Here is a 27,752-nt window from a genome sequence, read left to right as displayed (position 1 = left end):
GGCCGAATATAGCAAGGAGAAACCATGGATAGGGTTTTTCAAGCTTCCAAGCTCGATTGTAAGTCCGTTCTAGCCTCGTTTTTAATGATTTTTACGTTTTTTGAGTCCCGGTAGCTCAATTAAGCTTATGCTAGCAATAATTCAACCTAGGGTTCATATTTGGAAAAATACCCATAGGTAAAATTTGTGTATTTTGGTGTTTTATGATAGAATATGAGGTTTTAAATTATGTTAGACAACTTGTGCTACTCGGTTTTAAGCGAAAACTAGCAAAAGGGCTTAATCGGTAAATATACCTAATAGTCATAAGTATATGTTAGAGTGAGAATTTGATGTTTCCATAGAAGGGAAAAATGATCAGCATGTCATAAAACATAAGAAAATAGGCTGAAGTTTAATTTACGAGCTTTAGGGAAAAAGTGCAAATATGCAAAAGTTTAGGGGCAAAATTGTAATTTTGCCAAAATATGATTTTGGGTCAATTTGAATAATGTGAGTCCTAATTAGACTATATTTTAAATGACAGAGCAAGGAAAACTAAAATTCAGGCTAAAATGGAAAAATACCAAGTTGTGGACGAAATGGTAAAAGTAGCCATTTTCGCATACGAGGTAAGTTCATGTGTAAATAATGTAGCATAATTGTTATTTTTAAGTTATTGATGTTAATTATATGATATGCTGATTTTTTTTATCGTGAAATATTATGCTTTGTGGTTAATGTTGAGTAATATGCAAATTATGTTTACTACTTGATAAATATGAATTGCTACCGAGTATCGGTTCCGATATTCCATGGAAGACGGCAATGTGAGATCGAGGAAAAAAGCCCGTTTGAACCTTAGGAATAGATTAGGATACAATTGACATGTCACTAGGATGGTTGAGCATCCGAACTCGTTGAGTTGAGTCCGAGTTCACTTATGGATGCAAATGTCTGAACTCGTTGAGTTGAGTCCGAGTTCGTGAAATGTAACTAGGCATCCAAACTCATTGAGTTGAGTCTGAGTTCACTTATGGATGCGAACGCTCGAGCTCGTTGTGTTGAGTCTGAGTTCACTTAGGGGCTGGTTACATGATTTCTTGATTACATATGAGGCACTTATGTGCAAATTATCCGTGTATCCGAGTTGTATTCTGATGTGTTCAACGGGTGAAATTTCTAGTGAAATGAAAGAACACTTAAGATGCAAGCGACGTTTTGGTAAGTGTTGTGAAATGGACACTTTGGACAGGTATGTTCTTAACCCTCGGGTTGATAATAGATACAACAACGATAAGGTAGTAAGATGATGAATGATGTTTAGAAATATGATATATGTTTTGGTGATACCATGCTAAAGTTGTTTGGTATATTTGTATTGTTATGTTACTTGTTATTTACATATGAACTTACTAAGCATTTATGCTTACTCCTCCTCTTTATTTACTGTAGTTTTGAACAAGCCAACTCGGGAATCGGGACGGGTCAAGGTTCGATCACACTATCCAAAGGACTTTCATCTGGTAAATGGCTTGTAAAACTTAAGTATGGCATGTATAGCAATATATTTATTTTGTGTAAATAATTTTATGATATGGCCATGATTGGTTGAGAAAATGTTTGGTATTGATAAGTCATGGTGATGGTTAAATTTAGATCATGTTTGATATCATGGAAGTTTAATAGGTTATCTAGTTCATAACAACTCATGAAAAGATGAAATTTGCCTTAAAATGTAATATTGCTGCAGCAATGACATGAATTTGAAAAATCACTAAAAATAGTATAAATGGAATTAAATGATGAGAAAGTTATGAAATTTAATCTTAATGAGTCTATTTTCATATGGATAAAAAAAAAGAGGCATATAAATTATACTTTATGAGATATTTGAAACCTTGTGAAACAGGGCCAGAGTGATTTCTGGATCCTCTATTCTGACTTTAAAAATTCATAATAAATTGTAAAAATATAATTAGAAGTGATTCTTTATATTTACAGATTCCTTATTGAGTCTATTTTTAATAGAAACAAACCTCGTAGTCATTGAAATTCTGTATAGAGAGATATCTGATTCGTAATACACATATGTCATAACAGTCGAACCCTGAAACAGGGGAGACTTTAACTAATAAACTGTACTAATTTGCCCAACCAAAAATTCTATAAAAACAATTAGTAAATATATATATGAGTCTAGATTTAGGGAAAATTTACGGATCTTGATTTTGAGATTTGTAACTCGAGATATGATTTTTCTTGTAACTGTGACGCGAGTAGCTAGAAAGCTGTGAATGTAGAAACAAAAGATTTGAAGTTCTTAATTTGATAAATTATGTTCGGTAACTCCTCAAGCTCGACTCCGACGACGGTTTCAGGCATGGGGGCGTTACATTTAGTGGTATCAGAGCAGGTTTAGTCGGTTCTCGGACTAACCTAGCATGTGTAAAAGTTTAGCTATACATGCCACTGATCTGTGATAGTGTGATGTCTTCCGACGCGTATGAGTATCGTCTTATTTAGACAGGGTACTCTCCAACCGAGTTGTGCTGACCATGTTCAATGTTATACGAAGGTATTTGAGTAAAGTTATGATTATGATAAGTCTCGGTTCAAAAAAGTATGAATAAAATTTTATGATACATATGTGATAATATGTGAGATGAAAGTTCATGTTGTGATAAATATCCATATTTGCTTAATGCTCATACGATGTAGTGTATGTGGCTTACTTGATAAGATGAACGGAATAAATAGAAAGTAGTAGAGGTATGAATAAAGGTCATAATATCATGATACTGATGAAAATGTCCTTGTCTTGATTGGACGTTGAATGTTGATGAATGTTAATGATATACAATTTTTATGAGATAAAGGATTATAATGAAATGAACTTATCTATGTTAAATTGTTGGACTAAATTATATGATTGTAATGATATGTACATGATGATGCACGAAATGAAAGTTGTGATTGTGATGCAAATATCTATGTTTGTTTGGCCTTATATGATGTCATGAGCATGAATTAATTTAATTAAATGAATGGATAAGTAAAGCTATCTAGAAAACATAGAATGTATGCATAAGTATATTGTCTAAATGGGACAATAGGAAAATTGGTGTAAGCCAACATGAATGAATGACATGATTTTGATGATGTTGCTATGATGATGGGAGTTGTGTCATATGTGTATGTATAAGAAAGTCGAGTCAGAGGTCCTACAACCCCTCCCCCTTACCAAAGTGGTACTTATAATGGAATTTCATGAGATTTGTATTGAATAAGTTTTCGGTTGAAAACCCAAAGAGTTCAGTGATAGAATAATTATAAGTATGATCAGAAATTGAAAATGAGCTGATAAGTAAAGTTAGAGCCAGTAAAGTATCGGATTGACGTAAAGATTATTGGAGTTATGCACTGTCCCAGTTAGAAAAGGAATTCTCCTTAGTAAACTGAATTACTCAGGTGCAAGGTCGAGAAAAGTGTAAATCGAAATTTATTCAGAACTCGCCTTCTTTAGTGAATGGTTTAATATGAAATTTGTGACGGCAGAACTAGTTGGGGAAATGATAATTGAAATGTGAACTATCTGAGTGTGACAGTTATGACTGGATAGATTTAGCAGTCTCTTTTGAGATGTTCTATGTGTTTACCCGTTCTCAGAAATATTTCTATGGCTATTGATCTTCTGAAGAAATTCTTGTTATATGGGAATGTCTTTTAATCCTGGTGTTGGATGAAAGCATTGGTAGTCTGACTGGTTTATAATTTATATTGCTCTAATTCATCGGGTATTCTATTTCATTTCGTCTGATAAGAATTGATGAGAGAATACATATGATATTATGATTCTGTTTCTTCTACTTGATGCTTCATCTGATATATATGTATGGGAAGATATATTGATCTTGTTATATTTGATTTCAGTGGGATTAAATGATGTTTTCTTCTGGACTTTCTTTCTTTGAAGAATTATCGGGGTATTCTGTATTTTCTCTATGAGTTTGGTTTTTGATTCTCCGGTATAGTATCGTATCTTGGGTTTATTTATTCTGGATTCATTTATTCTGGATTTCTCTATCTTGGATTTCTTTATTCGGTTTCCTTGTTATCTTTGTTCCATAATTTGTCAATTATGACTCGTGTTCGAAGTGCGTTCTTCAGCTCATGATAATCATGTCAAATATGACTATACTTCTAATTTGATCTTGGTAATGTGGTGATTTTAGTATTGGGATTTTTTCTAATTTCTGTGTAAGGATTTGACATCAGTAAAGGCATAGGTGATAAAAGCGTGAGTTTCAGTCGGTATGGTGAATTATTTATTTGAAAGATTTCATGTGACAATTATGTCAGGATTATTTTTCTCAAGTCTGATAATAGAATTTCATTTTGTACAGATAAAAGAGTAAATAGTCTGAACGAGAAGTGTATATTTATTAGAAAGAGTTGGATATTAGTTAAAGTCACTACGAATGATAAGGTTTTCGTCTTATGAAAGCTGAAAAGTTTATTACATGTTGACAGAGTTCGGATAGATGAGAATATTGATAACCGAAGCGTCTGAACTAGACTAGTCTACATTGAGTAAAGACTTCGACTTTCAAAATGTACCGTTGTATGAATTGTGATGTGTTTCAAGACAGTGAGGTAATGTGATAGTTTAGAGCATTCGATGTTACATAAAATCTGAGTTGTTAAAAAGGTTAAAGCCGAGCATTGGGATCTATCAAAATTATCCTTGCCAGTGTTGATATTGGGATAGAAATGAGAAGGATTATTCTTGAGGCCATATCAGAAATATTTCCATGGCGGAAAGAGGAAAATGTGATGTATCCTATTGTTAAATGTTTGGCGAGATCTATAAATCATATCGGTATTGAATGAATTCCTACTCATCAGATTCATGGAATTTCAGGTCTTTTTGATTGTTGAATTTCTTGGAATTCTAGTCTCCATTAACCAAATTGAGATCTGGTTTTATGTCAAGATGACAAGGGAAACGGAGAAGGGTTGAAAATTTAAGAACAATTAAGAGATGAGTTCATAAACTTTCAGAATATATGAGAAATTAATGAGATATATTGGAGGCACAACTGAGTGAAAGTTCTTCACAGACCGAATATGAAATTGAGGAATCTAAGTGAAGACCACTTTTACGGTAAGATTTTCGGGAACGAAAATCCCTAAAGGGGGGGAGCGTTGTAATATCCTGATTTTGGGCCTAGTCGGAATAGTGGTTTTGTGACCACAAAATCCGAGATAAAAATAATTATTTTATGATTATTTTGAGTTCTATGATATGATTGCATGATTGTGTGAAAATTTTGTGAAGAAATTTTATGCATAAAGTGCTTAAATTGAAATTAGGAACTAAATCGAATAATTTGTAAAACTTGCATTCTAGAAGTTTCTAGTATAAAATTGTTTTGAAATATTAATTAGGAGGTCTTAAATAGAAATTTTACCAATTTCTAAGTCTATGGACAAAAATTGGACATGGATGGAATTTTTGGAAAGTTTAGTAGTAAGGGCGTTTTGGTCATTTAGGGGTAAAATGAATTAAAATACAAAATTAAAAGCCAATTTTGCTCATCTTCAACCCCATGGCCGAATATAGCAAGGAGAAACCATGGCTAGGGTTTTTCAAGCTTCCAAGCTCGATTGTAAGTCCGTTCTAGCCTCGTTTTTAATGATTTTTACGTTTTTGGAGTCCCGGTAGCTCGATTAAGCTTATGCTAGCAAAAATTCAACCTAGGGTTCATATTTGGAAAAATACCCATAGGTAAAATTTGTGTATTTTGGTGTTTTATGATAGAATATGAGGTTTTAAATTATGTTAGACAACTTGTGCTACTCGGTTTTAAGCGAAAACTAGCAAAAGGGCTTAATCGGTAAAAATACCTAATAGTCATAAGTACATGTTAGAGTGAGAATTTGATGTTTCCATAGAAGGGAAAAATGATCAGCATGTCATAAAACATAAGAAAATAGGCTGAAGTTTAATTTACGAGCTTTGGGGCAAAAGTGCAAATATGCAAAAGTTTAGGGAAAAAGCGTAATTTTTCCAAAATATGATTTTGGGTCAATTTGAATAATGTGAGTCCTAATTAGACTATATTTTAAATGATAGAGCAAGGAAAACTGAAATTGGGCTAAAATGGAAAAATACCAAGTTGTGGACGAAATGGTAAAAGTAGCCATTTTAGCATCGAGGTAAGTTCATGTGTAAATAATGTAGCATAATTGTTATTTTCAAGTTATTGATGTTAATTATATGATATGCTGATTTTTTTATCGTGAAATATTATGCTTTGTGGTTAATGTTGAGTAATATGCAAATTATGTTTACTACTTGATAAATATGAATTGCTACCGAGTATCGGTTCCGATATTCCATGGAAGACGGCAATGTGAGATCGAGGAAAAAAGCCCGTTTGAACCTTAGGAATAGATTAGGATACAAGTGACATGTCACTAGGATGGTTAAGCATCCGAACTCATTGAGTTGAGTCCGAGTTCACTTATGGATGCGAATGTCCGAACTCGTTGAGTTGAGTCCGAGTTCGTGAAATGTAACTAGGCATCCGAACTCGTTGAGTTGAGTCCGAGTTCACTTAGGGGCGGGTTACATGATTTCTTGATTACATATGAGGCACTTATGTGCAAATTATCCGTGTATCCGAGTTGTATTCCGATGTGTTCAACGGGTGAAATTTCTAGTGAAATGAAAGAACACTTAAGATGCAAGCGACGTTTTGGTAAGTGTTGTGAAATGGACACTTTGGACAGGTATGTTATTAACCCTCGGGTTGATAATAGATACAACAACGATAAGGTAGTAAGATGATGAATGATGTTTAGAAATATGATATATGTTTTGGTGATACCATGCTAAAGTTGTTTGGTATATTTGTATTGTTATGTTACTTGTTATTTACATATGAACTTACTAAGCATTTATGCTTACTCCCTCCTCTTTATTTACTGTAGTTTTGAACAAGCCAACTCGGAATCGGACGGGTCGAAGGTTCGATCACACTATCCAAAGGACTTTCATCCGGGTAAATGGCTTGTAAAACTTAAGTATGTCATGTATAGCAATATATTTATTTTGTGTAAATAATTTTATGATATGGCCATGATTGGTTGAGAAAATGTTTGATATTGATAAGTCATGGTGATGGTTAAATTTAGATCATGTTTGATATCATGGAAGTTTAATAGGTTATCTAGTTCATAACAACTCATGAAAAGATGAAATTTGCCTTAAAAGCAGAATATTGCTGCAGCAATGACATGAATTTGAAAAATCACTAAAAATAGTATAAATGGAATTAAATGATGAGCAAGTTATGAAATTTAATCTTAATGAGTCTATTTTCATATGGATAAAAAAAGAGGCATATAAATTATACTTTATGAGATATTTGAAACCTTGTGAAACAGGGCGAGTGATTTCTGGATCCTCTATTCTGACTTTAAAATTCATAATAAATTGTAAAAATATAATTAGAAGTGATTCTTTATATTTACAGATTCCTTATTGAGTCTATTTTTAATAGAAACAAATCTCGTAGTCATTGAAATTCTGTATAGAGAGATATCTGATTCGTAATACACATATGTCATAACAGTCGAACCCTGAAACAGGGGAGAATTTAACTAATAAACTGTACTAATTGGCCCAACCAAAAATTCTATAAAAACAATTAGTAAATATATATATGAGTCTAGATTTAGGGAAAATTTACGGATCTTGATTTTGAGTTTCGTAACTCGAGATATGATTTTTCTTGTAACTGTGACGCGAGTAGCTAGAAAGCTGTGAATGTAGAGACAAAAGATTTGAAGTTCTTAATTTGATAAATTATGTTCGGTAACTCCTCCAGCTCGACTCCGGCGACGGTTTCGGGCATGGGGGCGTTACATTCTAACACTGTCTCACAAAAATTAGAATATCAGATAATATAGAACTCTTTTGCTCCCCCTGTTTCTTTTATATGAAAATAGACTCATTAATATTTAATTCCATAATTTGAAATTTAATTCAACTTACACAATTTTTGGTGAATTTTCAAAGTCACGCAACTGCTGCTGTCCAACACTGTTTTACTACTAAAATTCGCTCTTACATAATTTCACTCAATCCATTTTGTCTTATCGAAGTTCACTAAAATATCGAGCACGTTGCTCATAATTTTCATAAACCTATACCTGCACTTATTCATCATATAATCATGTTCACATGTATTTTTACTTAATCGATTTTCCTATTGAACTCTTCGGAATAATAACTGATACTCAGTTGCCTGCACATATTTTCACACTTGTAGACAGGGCTATCTAGTACGCATAGTAGCTTGCACTTAGTACTACACATGCGACCAATTGTCCGGTACACGTAGTAGCCTGCACTTAGTCCTACACACGTGACCTAACCATCTGATACACGTAGTAGCCTGCACTTAGTACTACACACGTGACCTCACAATAGATAATTCGTATCGTTTCTATTTCGAAGGCTCAACCGGGAGATTCCTCACTTTCCAACATGTTACAAATTTATTCATAGTCCTTTTTCAATTTGCAATTTACAACAAATAGTCATTCTATAGGCAGCCACATTTCATATGATAATAAAATATAATAAAATAAAAAGAATCGATAAATTATTTACGTACAAACTTGTCAAAATCTCACCAGGTACAACCGTGTAGCAATTCATACAACCCAGGTAATGGTAATTTAACACTCAATTCATGTAACAATAATTTGCCATTCAATTTCACATGACACAACAAGCATTACATTTTTCCATATCATACATACCATTCATCAACTTCTCTTAACATATTAAATCATACAATTTATGTCATATCAATAGAGAATTACAATTCATGCATGGTATTGCATTATTATTAACACACGAACTTACCTCGATCCAGAAATGGCAATTTACCATTTTAGTCCATAACCTTGTATTTTCCCGATTTAAGCCCGACCGATTTAAGCCCGAATCTCGATTTCCTTCATCTATAATATCACATTTAGCCTAATAATTAGTCACATTATTCATACGGGTCCAAAAATCATTGTTTTACAAATTTGCATTTTGACCCCTAAACTTTTGCATATTTGCACTTTTCCCCAAGGTTCGAAAATTAAATTTCATCCTATTTGTTTATGTTTTATGACATGCTGATCATTTTTCCCTTCTATGGCAACATCAAATTCTCACTCTAACATGTACTTATGAACATTAGGTATTTTACCGATTATGTCGTTTTACTCGTTTTCACGTAAAATCACTTAGCAAAAGTTGTTTAACACAATTTCAAGCTTCATATTCTACCATTAAACATCAAAATACATGTATATCATTCATGGGTAAATTTTTAAACACAAACCCTAGCTCAAAATAATGGTTGAAATAGCTAGAACATGTTACCGGGACTTCAAAAATGTAAAGAACATTAAAAACGGGGCTCGGGATCACTTACAAATGAGCTTGGAAAGCTTGAAAACCCTAGACATGGTGTTTTTCATGAAAAATTCGGCAATGAGGAAGAAGATGAGCAAATTTGGCTTATTTTGGCATTTTTAATTCATTTAATTACTAATTTACTAAAATGCCCTTAATGAAAAACTTTTAAAAACCTATCATACCATGTCCATTTTTGTCCAAAAACTTCAAAATGGTCTAATTGCCGTTTAAGGAACTTTAATTTAAAAACCCATAACAATTAGACACTTCTAACATGTAGAACTCAACTTTTGCACTTTTTTTACAATTTAGTCCTTTTGACCAAATTGAGTGCCCGAACGTCGAAATTTTCAAACAAAATTTTCACGAAATCATTCCATGAAATCGTAGACCATAAAAATATAATAAAAATAAATTTTCCTCATCGAATTTTTGGTCTCGAAACCACTGTTCTGACTAGGCCTAAAATCAGGATGTTACATTTCTCCCCCCTTTAGGGATTTTCGTCCTCGAAAATCTTACCAAGAAAGTGGTTTTGGTTTTTCACTTGGATTCCTCAATCCTATAATTGATGTCAAAGAACTTTCACTCAAGTTGTGCTTTTACTGCCTATCTCTTTAAATTCCACATACAAAAATAGTAAGTGGTATTCACTTTACAATACTTCACCGAAACTTAATCTGTACTAGAAAGCTCATGTACTCAAAAGTCTGATCCATACCATCAAGTTACATATACATTCGCACCCGAATCTTTTCGGATTCAAATAATGAAACTAGTCAGTTCATCTCGGCCTCATACTCTTTATAATTCCACACAGTCCAATTCAACTCTTAGTTACCTTTCATTTCAAAGCCTCCTCTAGCTTTCCCAAGAAATCATGCTATGAATCCCGGATCTCAATCGGATTTCTGGATAGTAAAATTCATGATATCCAACATTCATAAAAACATGGAATCCTATGAATCTGGTGAGTAGACATTTGGGTATACCAGCATAATTTGCATATCTCATAACGTTTAACAACACTACATATTACTTTCCTCTTTCAAGGACAGGAATGATCCAAACAAGAAAATCCATATTAACATTTTCTATTTCCATTCTAATTCCCAAACGGCAAAAATAATTCTAATGATTCTTACTATACATCTTTAAACTTTCAACATTTCAAGAATTTGTACTCAAAGATAAACAATGAACGTTTCAACATTTTTAAATACCCAGATTATCTTCACGTTATCAATATCAGATCTTCTTATCGTATCCGATTCTTCTAAGAACATACACTTCTTAATTAGACTATTTGTCTTTTTACCCGTGAAGAAATAAAATCTTATTCTCAAGCATGAACATTTCATTAGATTCTAAACATATATTCCATACAGATTGAACAATCAAGTCGACCTTATTCATCCGTAATTGATATTTCAAGAAATTCTCTCTTCTAGTCAACAGAACAATTCAACATGCATAATTCCAAATTCACTCATCATGCCAATCGAAGACCATAACAAATGCATTAGCATAAGTAATACTGATACCTCAACTGAATACATTAACTCTGATTAACTTACTTGAGAAAGGAAATCCACTATACACATTGGGACTTGAAATTTCACCACATTATCAGGATCAATTCAGAGGTATAGTCATATTTGTTCTTTATATACATCAATCACAAGCTAAAGGTCATGCTCTAAATGCAAGCCATGATCAACAAGTTACAAGATAAAATATCTAGAAAAACCAAGATAGAGAAATCTGAAATAGAGAAGCCCAGAATAAAGAAATCCAAGATAAAGAAATCCATGATACGAGAATCCAATTTATAGTACTGCATCAGAAGACCGAGAACCAGATTCATAAAAACATGAAAGACCCCAATGGTTTTTCAAAGAAAAGAAATCCAGAATAACATCATTCCAAACCACTGACAACAAATACGACTGGAACTATATGCTTCTCGTATATATATAAAATCAATCAGAGCAATGATCGGTAGAAATAGAATCATGCACCATACACAATTTCTCATCGATTCCCAACAGGCGGAATATAACAAAATACCAAAGAAAAACAGAACCATGCAGATTATAATCCAATTAGACTAACAACATATTCGTCTAATGTTAAGATCACGAAACATTTCCTTATTTCGAACATTATTCCTTTAACTATTTCTGTCATCCCGAATTCCATAATATTCCCTTCACTAAAAAAACTAGTTCATGGGGGAATTTCAATCAATACATTTCTCGACATCATACCAGGATAGATCATTTTACCAAAATTAACTTTTTTGCTAACTACGATGTTGCGAAAGTTAAACAATCTTTCGGTCAATCAGATATCTTTCTAGCTCATGTCTGTACTTATCAACCCATTCTCAATCTCTAATCATGCTTATAACCATTCCATCATTGAACTCTTTGGTTTCTCACTTGGGAACTCATTCAACATAAGTCTCAAGAACTTCCATTATAAAACACCACTTTGGTAAGGGGGAAGGGGTCGTAGGGCCTTTGACTCAACTCTCATATACATATACATGTAACACAGTTTTCATCATAGCAATCATATCTCAATCATGTCATTCATTTCGAGTAACTAACAGTCATATTGATTTAATGCCCACTTTCCAGTTGTCTCATTTAGTCAAGTATAATTATGCATGCATTCATGTTTTCTGGATAACTTTACTTATCTATTCATTTAATCATATAATTCATGCACATGATATCATACATGGGCCAACAAACACAGATAAGTTTATCACAATCCATACTTTTACCTTGTACACTATCATTTAGACATATCGTTACAATCTTATGAATCAGTCCAACCAATTTAACACATTTACTTAAGCTATACAAGCTTATCAACCATGATTTTTCATATAAGCGTACGTGAATATTCATTCCATCTATATCTTTGGTAAGTTATCTAAACACATGCATTCACTCAAGCAAATCAACCATTTACATCATAGAATTATCTATTAATCATAGCTAAGCTCATTTCACCATGTACACATTCATAAATCCTCATTCGTACCTTTCCAAGTTTCAGTCTTTCATGACTATACTTTACTCGAATATTTTAGCATCACATTCAACATGGTCGGTGTAGCTCGGTTGGAGAGTACCTTTGTCTAAACAAAATGGCTCTCATACGCGTTGGGAGACATCACACTATCCTGGATCGGTGGCATGTATAGCTGGACTTTTAGACATGCTAGGTTAGTATGAGAATCGACTAAACCATAGCTTTGATACCACCAAATGTAACACCCCTTACCCATATCTAAGGCTGGAACAGAGTACGAGGCATTACCAGACATAACTATACACATAGATGAAAATCGGGCCACAAAGTTTCATTTAATTCAAAACTTTTCGAACACATGCATAAACTCATATTTAAAGACATATAACGTGGCATAAATGAGCACTTACACATCCATAATCATGCAATAACATGACATTCACTTTCAACATATTTGCTTACCATCCTGTATATAATATACATTCTTACATTAACTAGAACTAGACATGCTAAATCTTATTCTCATTTTATACCATCATAATATAGTTACCAATTTGTTCATTAAACATCCATATTCAAGGCAACATTACTCATTTCCATTTAATTCATGATCCACGGGCCTGCATTTAACTTACCTGATGTATTACCAATCATACATAACAAACAAAGCTAACTATATCATCACATCAAAGCATAGGACATGGCATGATTAATTAAACTTATAAACCATAATGGATAAGGACCACATCTCATGATCATATACGATAACTCAATGCAGACTGATACGTATGGTTAAAATCATAATAATAATACATATCACAAACCAACTTCCTATACATGCCACTCACTTGATATTTCTAATATTTGAATTAATTCTCCAAAAATGATAGTTTGATAGTGTGATTTTGCCTCCGATGATCTCCAACCCCGAGCCGACCTGCCAATACTAAAGAAATGGAGAGGATGGGTAAGCTTTATGCTTAGTAAGTCCATATGAAATTAATAACCAATTACTAACATGCTTTTCAAAATAAAACACTATAATTGTACAATTACACATGTTCAAATTAAGTTGTTTTATCAAGTTATAGTTACTAAATCATTCATATCTGAAGCTACAAAACTCCAAATTTAGTTTCGTTAATTTTCCTTGAAACTAGACTAATATATCTTTCTCCCATAAAATTTCTATAATTTTTGGTTTAGCCAATTAGTACAGTTTATTCATTAAAGTTTCCCTTATTTTGCTATCCAACAGTTCTGACCTCTCTTCACTAAAAATTATTTATCTCATATTTCGGGACTTGGATGATGTTCCCATCCATTCCTCCTGAAAGTAGACTCATTGACTATTCTAATCATATAAATTATAACTCATAATTATTTTTGTACAGGTTTTAACAATTTTTCCAAGTGAGAATAGGGGATCTCGAATTCATTCTAACACTGTCTCACAAAAATTAGAATATCACATAATATAGAACTCTTTTCCTCCCATTGTTTCTTTTATATGAAAATAGACTCATTAATATTTAATTACATATTTGTTTTGAAATTTAATTCAACTTACACAATTTTTTGTGAACTTTCAAAGTCATGCAACTGCTGTTGTCCAACATTGTTTTACTACTAAAATTCACTCTTACATAATTTCACTTAATCCATTTTGTCTTATCGAAGTTCACTCAAATATCGAGCACATTGCTCATAATTTTCATAAACATATACCCACACTTATTCATCATATAATCATATTCACATGTATTTTTACTTAATCGATTTTCCCGTTGAACTCTTCGGAATAATAACTGATACTCAGTTGCCTGCACATATTTTCACACTTGTAGACAAGGCTATCTAGTATGCATAGTAGCCTGCACTTAGTACTACACATGCGACCAATTATCCGGTACACGTAGTAGCCTGCACTCAGTACTACACACGTGACCTAACCATCTGATACACGTATTAGCCTGCACTTAGTACTACGCACGTGATCGAAGTTATCGGGTACGCATAGTAGCCTGCACATGCGACCAATTATCCGGTACACGTAGTAGCCTACACTTAGTACTACACACGTGACCTCAGAATAGATCATTCGTATCGTTTCTATTCCGAAGGCTCAACCGGGAGATTCCTCACTTTCCAACATGTTACAAATTTATTCATAGTCCTTTTTCAATTTGCAATTTACAACAAATAGTCATTCTATAGGCAGCCACATTTCATATGATAATAAAATATAATAAAATAAAAAGAATCGATAAATTATTTATGTACAAACTTGTCAAAATCTCACCAGGTACAACCGTGTAGCAATTCATACAACCCAGGTAATGGTAATTTAACACTCAATTCATGTAACAATAATTTGCCATTCAATTTCACATGACACAACAAGCATTACATTTTTCCATATCATACATACCATCCATCAACTTCTCTTAACATATTAAATCATAAAATTTATACCATATCAATAGAGAATTACAATTCATGCATGGTATTGCATTATTATTAACACACGAACTTACCTCGATCCAAAAACAGCAATTTACCATTCTAGTCCACAACCTTGTAATTTCCTAATTTAAGCCCGAATCTCGATTTCCTTCATCTATAATATCACATTTAGCCTAATAATTAGTCACATTATTCATACGGGTCCAAAAATCATATTTTTACAAATTTTCATTGTGACCCCTAAACTTTTGCACATTTGCACTTTTTCCCCAAGGTTCGGAAATTAAATTTCATCATATTTTCTTATGTTTTATGACAGGGTGATCATTTTTCCCTTCTATGGCAACACCAAATTCTCACTCTAACATGTACTTATGAACATTAGGTATTTTTACCGATTATGTCGTTTTACTCGTTTTCACGTAAAATCACTTAGCAAAAGTTGTTTAACACAATTTCAAGCTTCATATTCTACCATTAAACATCAAAATACATGCATATTATTCATGGGTAAATTTTTAAACACAAACCCTAGCTCAAAATAATGGTAGAAATAGCTAGAACATGTTACCGGGACTTCAAAAATGTAAAGAACATTAAAAACGAGGCTTGGGATCACTTACAAATGAGGTTGGAAAGCTTGAAAACCCTATCCATGGTGTTTTTCATGAAAAATTCAGCCATGAGGAAGAAGATGAGCAAATTTGGCTTATTTTGGCATTTTTAATTCATTTAATTACTAATTTACGAAAATGCCCTTAACGAAAAACTTTTAAAAACCTATCATACCATGTCCATTTTTTCCAAAAACTTAAAAATGGTCTAATTACTTTTTAAGTACCTTTAATTTAAAAAATCATAACAATTAGACACTTCTAACATGTAGAACTCAACTTTTGCACTTTTTTACAATTTAGTCCTTTTGACCAAATTGAGTGCCCAAACGTCGAAATTTTCAAACGAAATTTTCATGAAATCATTCCGTGAAATCGTATACCATAAAAATAAAATAAAAATGAATTTTTCTCATCGGATTTATGGTCCCGAAACCACTATTCCGACTAGACCTAAAATCAGGATGTTACAAATGTCATGGATAGTGGCTAATATTGGTTATTGATAAATGCAAATGATGATATTCTTTTAGGAATGATTAAATTGAATGATTTTGCATGTTGTTGTTTTTGTTTGTGATTAAGTAGAGTGGCCCTAATGTGTGGAATGTTAGGTTGGGGGCTGATTTAGTTTGTCTTGGTGTAGTATAGCTTGGTGCTAGTAAATGTGGTAAATAGGCTTGGTAAATAGCCTTATTTTGTCCACATGGCTGGGCACACGGGCATGTGTCTAGGCCGTCTGCGACACATGGTCAACCCATGGATGTGTTATTCGGCCGTGTGTCCCCTGCACCTCGAATTTGCAAGTTAGTATGCATGGTAGTAAACACACGGGCAGAGCTTCTGACCATGGGCGTGTGCCTTGGTCGTGTGCCTCTAATTTGTTGCTGACGTCAGAAATAGAATGTCAAGGTTTTTACACACGGGCTACGACACGAGTGTGTCATGGCCGTGTGAGGGACACAAGGGTGTGCTTGGCCGTGTGAAAACCCCTGTAGGTTCGAATTAGAAAATAAATCCATACGGGTAAGGGACACAGGCGTGTCCCTATTTTTCTTAGGCCGTGGAAGTCACATGGGAGTTCAGCTCAATCATGTCAAAATGGCCACACGGACATGTCGCCTTTCCACACGGGTGTGTGCCCCTATTTTAAGTGGTATTTTTCAAAGTTTCCAAAAATGTTTAGACTATCCTCGAAATGTTCTCAAAGCGTATTTTGGGCCTCGTAAGCCCATATTAAGGTCTTTTAGACAATTACTGAAAGGTTTTAAATTTGATCGAGTTTTTATAATCGGATATACTCGTATGCATGCGTTTAAGTCAGGTAATGCCTCGTGCCCAATCCTGGCCTCAGACTTGGGTAAGGGGTGTTACATATATGGTAATTAGACTATTAAAGAAAAGTATGTAGATTTTTGGTGACTCATCCATGGAAAAATTAGAAAAGGGCAAGGACTAAATTGGAATTGAAATAATTTTATTAATTAAAATATGATAAAAGGAAATATCATCTTATTTTTCTCATCTTCTTCCCCAAAATTATCTGGAAACCCTAGGAGAGAGAGAAAAAACTTTCAAGGCTTAATTGGGTAAGTTTCCTTATCCCGTTTTTAGAAATTTTGATATTTTTAAAATCGGGATAGTCTAATATATCTATTTGGAGGATTAATTTGAAAAGCTATCAAGGTATGAAATTTGGATCATGGATGAATATACAGAAAATTAGAAATTTATGGTAGAAAATGAAAGGTTGTTGATAGATAAACAACTTTTACAAAGTGACTTTTGATGAAAACATGATTTGGGGCCTAAAATGTAAAGTCGTGAAATTTGATGAAAAATTCTAAATTTTTATGAATACATGTGCTGTAAATTTTGTAATGGGATTTTAGTTAGGCTTGGAATAGGGAGTAAATTGCACAAGTTTCATTTTTCGAGCCTAGGACGAAATGGGAATTTATGGAAAAGTTAGGGGCAAAATGGTAATTTTACCTAGGATGTAAATTGAGTCCAAATAAATATGAAATATGTGAAATTGATGATTAAATCTATTTATATAGATCCGTACAACACAAATTCGAGGTTAGACAGAGGAAAGAAAAGGTTTCGGATTAGTAGATTTTATATGCGAACAAGTGCAGGTCATGGGTGTGATTTTGGGTGAGAAATGAAGCTAGAAATGACTTTATTTTTATCCATATGGGTAGACATACGGGCGTGTGTCTAGACCATGTGTGACACACGGACTGGTACATGGGTGTGTAGTTAGGTCGTGTGTCCTCTGCACCTTAATTTTGAGAAACAGAATGCTTAGAATTGAGTACAAGGGCAGAGACACAAGCGTGTGTCTCAGCCATGTGTATTATACGGCCTAGAACATGAGCGTGTGTCTTGGCCATGTGAAACCTGTACCTATTTTCAAATAGAATTAATTAACCACACGGCCTAGCACACGGGCATGTAGCATGGCCGTGTGCACAAGTCAGAGAGTTACACGGGGTCGAACACGGCCTCTAGCACAGGCATATCCCAGGGTCACACGGGCGTGTCCCTTGAATCACATGAGCGTGTGAGCCCTAAACCTTGGAAATTTTTTGTAATTTTGCGAAAAATTCTTAGAGCTTCCGATTAAGTCCCGACTCGATTCTAATGCTCGTATTGGGCCTCAAGGGTCGAATTAAGGGACTTTTTGAATGCTCTCAATTAATAAATATAATTTACATAAATTATTTGTAAAATGTTCTGAAAGTTTTGGTAATTCTTTGAAACCCTATTTTGACGACGGATACGGGTTAGGGGTGTTACAACATGTCCGTGTGCCAGGCCGTGTGATCAATTCTAAGCATTTTGTTTTGACATTTTATAGATGCAGAGGACATACAGCCAGATCACATACCCATATGCTAGGCTGTGTGTCATACACGGCTAAGACACACGTCCATGCCTCTGCCTGTGTGGACAAAAATAGGCTATTTTCCAAGCCACATTTCTCACCCAATTTGTCCTCCTCTTACACCAATACTTTAACATATTCACAAGCCATTTTTAAAACAATTAATTCAAGTCAAAACTAAATTTCCTGCATGACATAACATCACATACAACCAATGTGCACTTAAGCACCTTAAGTAACACTTTACCATCATGTAACCAAACATATAAAACTTACTTAACTTATCAAATTCACCTATATGCATATTTTACCAAATATGCTAGAATTAATCATCAATATGCCAACATGATTTCTATCATTCAATCATTTAAGCACACACCAAACTTGTTATAGCCTTATTTATACATATCAAAACATGTTCATCACAAGCCATTCAAATGGCTAGTTATAACCCAAACATTTACATGTCAACTTGGTTAATTAACCTATACATGTCATTATAACCATAATTAATTTATCATATATACCAAGATGGGCTGATGGATAGTGTGAGTGATCTCCGTCTAGCTTTCAATCCAACAGGCTTCTGAATTACTATAAGACATGGGAAAAATATAACAGAGTAAGCATGAAATTCTTAGTAAGTTCATATAACATGGTAAATAACTTACCATATATTTATGTTCAATATAAACATGCAAGGCACTATCAACCAATTTGGTCACAAGCCCTAAACAGTTATCCTCATCATGTTAGCCAAGTAATCACATATAATAGTCCTTAATCATGGATGAACAAAGTCATCAAGCAAGTTCCACATTCCAGTAACAACAAATTCATGCATCGTTATATCAGGTAATATCATTTCCATGTCTTCATGTACATATGGGTAATAGTTCATTTCTAAGTCATACTATCTCAAATAAACATCAAGAAACATGTTTGGACTCAATAATAACCAAATTCCCATATACATATACTTTACACATCATGAATTCTCATAACATATGCAAATCATACCCATGTATTTCAAATACATTTTTATAACATTTCGTCTCAAGTTTAGATTATTTCATATCAAGATTTTTCCTATTAAATCAATTGAAATATCAATGGAAACCCGGGAAGTACACTCGAGGTGTACAAATCTATAATCATAGATGAATATATTCATCCAACAAATTCCATGTTCATATTTCATCATCTCATACTTCCATATATCATGTATCATCATTTTCATGTATTTCAAGTAGATACGAATAATAATTCATTTCATGCTTATATTTTCTCATGTCTGAATTTTTCCTGTTGAATTTATTTGAAATATCGATGGATGCACATGTAGTACACTTAAAGTGTACAAACTGTAATCTGTTAATTTATATTCAAGGGTTCTTATTACTGTACATAATCAGGAAGCACTCTCTCAAGCCATATAACAGAAAACTCACAAAGAGCCATTAATCAGGAAGCTCACAAAGAGCCTATTAGAAAGCTTACCCGGGCTATATAACAAGAAGCTCATAAGAGCCATAATCAGGAAGTTCACAAAGAAATTTTAATTAGGAAGCTCATGAAGAGCCTATCAGGAATGCTCACAAAGAGCCATGAAATAGGAGCTCTGGGTAGCTTAACAGGAAGTTCAAGTGAGCCATGTCAGGAAGCTCATAAGAGCCTATATCAAGAAGCTTACGAAGAGTTACGTTTGTGTCCACAATAAATGCTGGATCACAACTGATCGAATCGTGTAACAGGACGCTTACAAATAGCTACAGTAGTGCACAACACATGCAGAATCACTACGATCAGAGTGCTCAAAATTTCAAAATTTTCTACCATAAATTTCAAAATTTCATCTTACTCATCCATGGAAAAACCCTAGTACTTTAATAACTTTACAAATTAGTCCCCGAGATAGCTAAATTAAACTATTACGATCTCGAAAATATAAAAATCATTAAAAACGAGACAAGAAAACATACCTAATTGATCAAAATAAGCTTGCTTGAGCTAACTTTCTCTTTGCTAGGGTTTCCATGGAAATAATTTGGGAATGATGATAAAAAAGATGATATTTTCATTATTTAATTAATTATCATCTTTTATTTTTTTCACTTTCCAATTTCATCATTTTTTTATTTTATTTTCCATGGATGAATCATCATCCTTAACCACTAAGCATTTTTAAATGGTCTATTTATGATATAAGGACCTCTACTTTAAAGTTCTATAGCTATTTAATCCCTTTAGCTATTAGAACTTAACTTTTGCACTTTGTGCAATTTGGTCCTTTATCAAATTAAACATGTAATCGATAAAATTTCTTCACGAAATTTTTTATACGACATTACTATCATACTATAGACCATAAATTAATTTAAAAATAATTCTTTCTTTCTAAATCGGATTTGTGGTCCCGAGACCACTGTTCTGGTTTTATCAAAACCACTGTTCCAATTTTACCAAAACCACTGTCCCCTACTACAAGTCATACACTAAACCCAAAATGACAAGATTTGTAAAAAAATAAATAAATAATTCGTAGCTAAAATACAACAATTTACTAATTATTCTATTAATATGCAAAAATTAAAATCAATATAGTGACATTGTATCCTCGATAACGGTGCCAACAACTTGACCGCCCCCAAACGTACTAATCTCTAAAGTAGAAATCCTGCACAAAAGATATTAAAAGTGGTATTTGCAAGTACACAGATCAAGTTCTAATATAGTTACAACGGAGTAGGTAAGTACTTCGAGGGTCGTACCCAAAGGAGGCAAGCACTAAATTAATTCTAACCTAAACATAAATAGATCAAAGTAGTACTTTTAAATGGATTATAGTACGATGAATAAAATTAAAGGTTGTGGTATTCTATACTAAAAATAAGAATAAAATAAAGTAAGGAAATAAAAAAACTCGGGAAATCAAAGAGTAAAATGCATCAAACTTGAGCATGTCATAATCAACTATTGTCTCGGGTTTTCATGTTCAATCAACTAGTCAATACCCCAACAGGATCTTCCAATTCTTCTACTAGAATACTGAGTCAACAAGAATTAATTATCTCTCAACCTGACAGTCTAGACCTATTGAAGGTTAAGGTGTTCATGGATAGGCCATACCAAATGTGGGTTAATTCCCACCTTAATGAATTCTTAGGGTTGTCAAGCCTAGGGTTTTAGGTTCTTCCTCTACCGAACAACTGATCCACTAAGAAACCCCTGCAAAATAATTAATTAATCATATCTCCACTCGCTAATCCCCCACAGGAGGATTAGTTCTTCATGGATCTAATAAACAATCTAGACTTGATAAAGATAATTAACATAAAGAATAATTCAAGAGAATAGAATTTAGAAGAAGTTTGATTTTTATTAAAGTGAAGTGCAGAATCCTCACAAAGTTTGATTGTATTTCACAAATCTGATCTTACAAACATAAATAACAAGAACAGAAATAAAATTTAAACACTAAGAAAAGAGAAAAACTAAAAACTAGATCTAAAGGAAAAATTATGCAATATGAAAGGTGTCCATAACATGTGTTAAATGAGCTTATTTATAAACTTTAGAATGGCTGTCAACCTTAACCCTAGGTCAGCTATCATCCTCGTGCTTAACATTTGATTGTGCAAACGAATACGCCCCTGGATCATAATTAATTCCAGTATAGAGGTGATGTCGTGACACAACAGGTCCTATGTCATGACATCGTGGGAAAAATGCTCAACTTCAGGGTATCTTCAGGGTTATGTCGCAAAATCCTCAGGTTGTGTCGCGACATCGAAGGCAGTCTTGGAATTCTTCTATTATGATCTCTATGTTGCAAAATTTAATGGTCTATGTTGCAACATAGTAACTAGTATCAAGTTAGCAGCCTTCTAATGGTCTCTTGCACACTCACAAAGTATATTAACTTACCTTTAGGCCTCATTCGGCCCCTAAGATCAATAAAAGACTCAAATTACATACTGTATTCAACTTAACTAATTTTACAAAAATGTAATTAAAACTTAACTAAAATGGTTTTGTTCAAGCTCCTAAAGTGCAAAAGCTAGTTTAATCTACTGCATTGAATTACGGTAGATCAACACGCATGGTAAGTTCACCTTTCTGCACATCAATTAGGGCTCTTCCAGTTTCTTAAAAGGGCCTTCTAAGGATGATTGATACTTCCTTATCTACTTCAAAATCTAGCACAATAAATTTAGTAGAAAAATTAAATTTATCTATACGTACCAGTAGATCCTAGACTTTTCCTTCTGGATATGCTAAGGATAAATCTACCAATTGAAGTGTAACCACTGTAGGTCTAACTTCACCAATTCCCAACTTTCTGAATACTATATTGGACATCAAATTGATCCTTGCTCCTAGATCATACAATGATGTACCACAATAGTGTAACAGCCCGTTTTCAGTGGTATTAGAAATTGTAGTGTTGGGATCACAATTCTAACTAACTAGTCAGTAAATATTATTTGTTTAATATTTACAGTCTATATTAGTGTTGCATTAAAATTTTGTTAGGAATTTTTAATGTTTAGATGGTTAATTAAGTAAAAAGGACTAAATTGTAAAAACTGTAAAAGTTAGTTGCTAATAGTTAAATGTGTTAAATGGCTATAGAAATTTGAATTGATGGACTTAAGTGGTAATTAGACCATATGGATGTTGATTGGACGGCTATGGTTGAGAAATAATGTAACACCCCAAACTCGGCCCAGACATTATGGCCGAATTTGACGTGCCACATTGGAGTTGAAAACCCACGTTCTGTTTTTAGTGTTTTAAAACCATATATTTTGTTGAGTTAACAAAGTGTATGGAAGCTGGGCACCAGGTAGGTGTCCGAGATAGAGGAGGTGAGCCATGAAGGTCGCTTAAGTACCAAGCTCTTTAATTGGATCCAATCTAGACATGCCCACAACCATAGCCACACTTTGTCATATCGAGTTTAAATTTGTTTAAGTGGGCGTCTTTGATAAATCGATTAATCGTGGTGTTGAGATATTTTGAAAACAAGTATCATTTTGAAAACACGTCCTAAGTCTAGCCCATTTGAATAATTATCAACCAGGTTTAAAGTTATTAAAATTAAAGTAATCCCAAAAGAAATAAAAGGAAAGTTAAAATGGCCTTATTACAACCCAAAAATAAATAATATTTAAAAGAAATTTAAAGAAAACCGACGCTTATTTAAAAGTCCAAAGACAATCACCGTGGCCACTCTGAATCCCTTCCGGCCCAAGTCCCCACATCAAGGCTCACCTGCAAGGTTAAGGAAAGGGGTGAGTTTGGAAACTCGGTGTGCAACAAGCCCTTTCGAGCCCAAAACAATAGCGACTGTTGGGTCTAAGCCCAAATCCAATCTCAAAACATGTCTTGGGCCATAGCCCTTTTCATATTTCATATCTCATAACACCGGGCGAAGCCTTTTCAAAATTTCATATTCTTGGGTCAAGCCTTTCTCAGTAAGCAGTATGGCCCTTAGGCCCATTTCAATATCACATATAATTTCAATGAAAGAATGCAACCCATTTGGGAGACTACTCAACCCACCATCCGCTACTCTCCACCGTACCAACCAACACACCATGTGGGATTAACTCGACCCACCCGCCATACTCTCCATTGGCAAGATAGTGCTTTATCATATAACTGGAGGCCTAGCCTCTTTTAATAATCGGGGCAAAAGCCCTTTCAATAAGCGGGGCATAAGCCCTTTATAACTGGGGCATAAGCCCTTTTGATAACTGGGGCATAAGCCCTTTTGATAACTGGGGCATAAGCCCTTTTGATAACTAGGGCATAAGCCCTTTTTCATTTTCTCCATCCATATAAAAACCCAACCCAATGTAGTTATGATTACATCATGTGCATATCATACATATCATGTGCATATCATACATGTCATGTGCATCTCATACATACCATATTTATCAAAATCCCATGTATTAAAATCATACATAAACCCTAGGGGTATAATGGTGATTTTACCTAGAACAAAACGGTCATTTTCATGGTATAAGGGTAATCTCATAATTTTACCAAAATTAGGGTTTCCATGTTCATTAACGATTACTAACAATCCATGGGTGCAAACAGTGATTACGGCCCATTTTAGCGAAATCGAGTTATTGGGCCTAAAACCCTAATGGGCCCTACTTAGCCAATTTCGTCATCTAGGCCCATTTAGCCTATATTCCATAACAGTTTTAACAGTCTTATCATGCCATATAACGATTTCGTTTTCTACCAATTTTTTCCCAAATGGGCCGAAAGCCCAATGGGCCCACTTGACCCTCGAGGCCCAACTTACCAAGAACGCGAAAATCACATTCTTACCGTTTCCATCGTTCTCGATCACCGTCTCATCGATTCTAACTAACTAGTGAGCGTTAAGCTTGCTCACAAGTCCTAGAAATGCCGAATTTTGGCATTTTGCTTTTCGACATTTTATCGCTTTAAGCTATGAAAGGGTTCGTTACACACGATTTGCGATATTCCTTGACGAGATCTCCTATGGGATTTGTCCTATAATCAACCACTTATAGATTAGACCATGTTATTATTAAACCAAATCGAAAACTACCTATTATCATCACTTACACATTCGCCACCATCCACAATGGCCCTTGAGTTCATACCTTTGCAAGTTGATGACTAGATTTAGTCACTCCGATGATCCAAGCTTTTCACACACTCCTCGATCGGTAGCCTTTAATCCTCACTAGCACCAACAAACCAAATAACACCAAAAACCCTTTTAGCCTTAGTCGACAGAGGGGTTTTTAGCTTTTCTTAAACCACAAGATACAAATGGAAAGAAGGTTCGAATACTTACCAAGAGATCTACTCGTTGAAGAACGTTCCAAATACCTTCCTACCCCATATCAGTTGTGAATCCAACTTAAACATGCGTGAAAATAGATCTAAATATTAATTCCGAATCACTAAAGTATGAAGCTTTCACTTTTCAAAAAATATTAATCTAAGCTATTACGGCGTTAGTACACACTATTACGGGTTGAAGTTGAAATGTTTCCATAATCAATCACCTCGATAACCACCACATCACTCAAACTTAACTATTCCAATATCAATATATGTAAATCCTAAGCACATCACCATACGGAACATAAGGGCATATTCGTCATTTTACCATACAGGTATTTTGGTAGTTTTACAAATTGAGGGTATTGCGGTAATTTCACAAACCAAGGGTATTTTAGTAATTTTGTAAATCGAGGGTAAAACAGTAATTTTGTAAATCAAGGGTAAAACAAGAATTCTATAAATCGAGGTAAAATGGTAATTACAGAAATCGAGGGTAAAACGATAATTATGTAAATCGGGGTAAAAGCGGTAATTATGTAAATTAGGGTAAAATGGTAATTCTATAAATCGAGGGTAAAACGGTAATTACGTAAATCGAGGGTAAACCAATGAATTACGTAAATCAAGGGTAAAACAATAATTACAGAAAGCGAGGGTAAAACAGAATTACGTAAATCGAGGTAAAATAGTAATTACATAACCGAGGGTAAAACGGTAATTACAGTAAATCGAGGGTAAAACGGTAATTTTACAAATCAAGGGTAAAACAAGAATTCTATAAACCGAGGGTAAAAGCGGTAATTACGTAAATCGGAGTACTTTGGTAATTTTACAAGTCGAGGCATTTCAAGAATCGGTAAACTAAAGTATTCTAAACATGGATAACAATACGAATGGGCCTAAAGCCTATTCTCGGTCCAAATGGGCCCACACGCGTGTGGCCCTTTTAGCCCAAACCTAGCCACGAGATATGCGATTCACCTAGCCTAGTCCAATATTTACTACACAATCAAACAACTTATCCAATTGGGCGTAGGCCCATTGGGCCCATATGGCCCCTTTCGACCCATCGCGGCCCGAAGTAGCCATCCAACAACAAGAGTAGTGATAAATACCCACCGATAGGAGACGGAGTTAATCCACGCTCCGAGCACTCTTAGCCGACGCCCAACCCAAACGAGCACGCCATACAATGAAAGGATCGACCAAGAAAGGTACATTTACTCTCTTCATGGTTCCTCTATTTAAAGCCGACTTCACAACCACTCTTATATTCGCTACGATGTGGGATCCTCCAACATTAGAGTTTAAATTCAACACCAACTCTTGCCGCCCCCTGTTAGCAAAATAAATGCTCTTTGCTTGCCATGGGATTCGAACCTATGCCTCCCCTTAAATGCTCCACATGCTACTTGCCACTAAGCCACAAGGTTTTTTGTGTCATATTTTATCCCCAATTAATTATAAGGTCTAAAGGCCAAAGTCCAGGTTCCCTTTAAAAAAAACAAAATAAATTGCAAGAGCCAAGGCTTGAACCCAGGCTCCCATACAACCTTAATGACACCACAACCACTAGACTACAAGCTTCCTTGTGTCATTTATTTAACACAATAATTTAAAAACCCTCATCCAAGCATCCAAGTTTTTTTCACTTAATACCAAAATTTTTGCTAAAGCCCAAGTTTGAACCCAAGATTTCTCCAACACTTCTCAAAGCCATTAACCACTAATAGCAAACATTTAATTGTGTTATTTCATTGCACAATTAAATACCTATATAAAACCTCTTTACGGACCCACACTCAAGGCCCAATACTTCTAGGCCCAAATTCGGGGTGTTACAATTCTACTCCCCTTAAAGAAATTTCGTCCTCGAAATTTCCAACTATCAACTAACCGTATTACTCAAGTCAAACCTCTATGCTTCCGCTACGCACTCTAATTAAAAATAATTCTTAGTACAATCCAGAACATCTAATTACCAAAGTAAAGAAACATTTATCAAGCACGCATACAATTCATAACACATATTTAAATAAAATAAACTTGGCGATCCCGAGCTCGATGCTCCTTGGACCCACATCTAAGACATGCTCCTGTCTTCCTATGGCATTCACCCGGATGACGTCCGTTGCAGTCTTTGCAGATTGGATAGATTGGTCGTGCCATAACATGTTTCACATTTTCTAAGAACTAGAATCCTTCCTTTTCTTACACTCCAAGCACCCTACTTGAAGCGTTTCCCTAATTTCCTTAATTTTGGTATCCAATACTTTCTCTACCACTTTCCTTACTATCTCGGCCAGTGCCTCAGTACCAAGCTCCGAGTTACCGCTACCCGAAGTTGGCAGACTTTGCTTACCCTCAGAATCCATATCAATACTCTACATTACCAGTACACATATCAAATAAC

Source organism: Gossypium arboreum, chromosome 13 (genome assembly GCF_025698485.1).
Source record: "Gossypium arboreum isolate Shixiya-1 chromosome 13, ASM2569848v2, whole genome shotgun sequence".
Classification (NCBI taxonomy): domain Eukaryota; kingdom Viridiplantae; phylum Streptophyta; class Magnoliopsida; order Malvales; family Malvaceae; genus Gossypium; species Gossypium arboreum.
The sequence above is the reverse complement of the archived record's forward strand: the minus strand, read 5'-3'. Positions refer to the sequence as shown.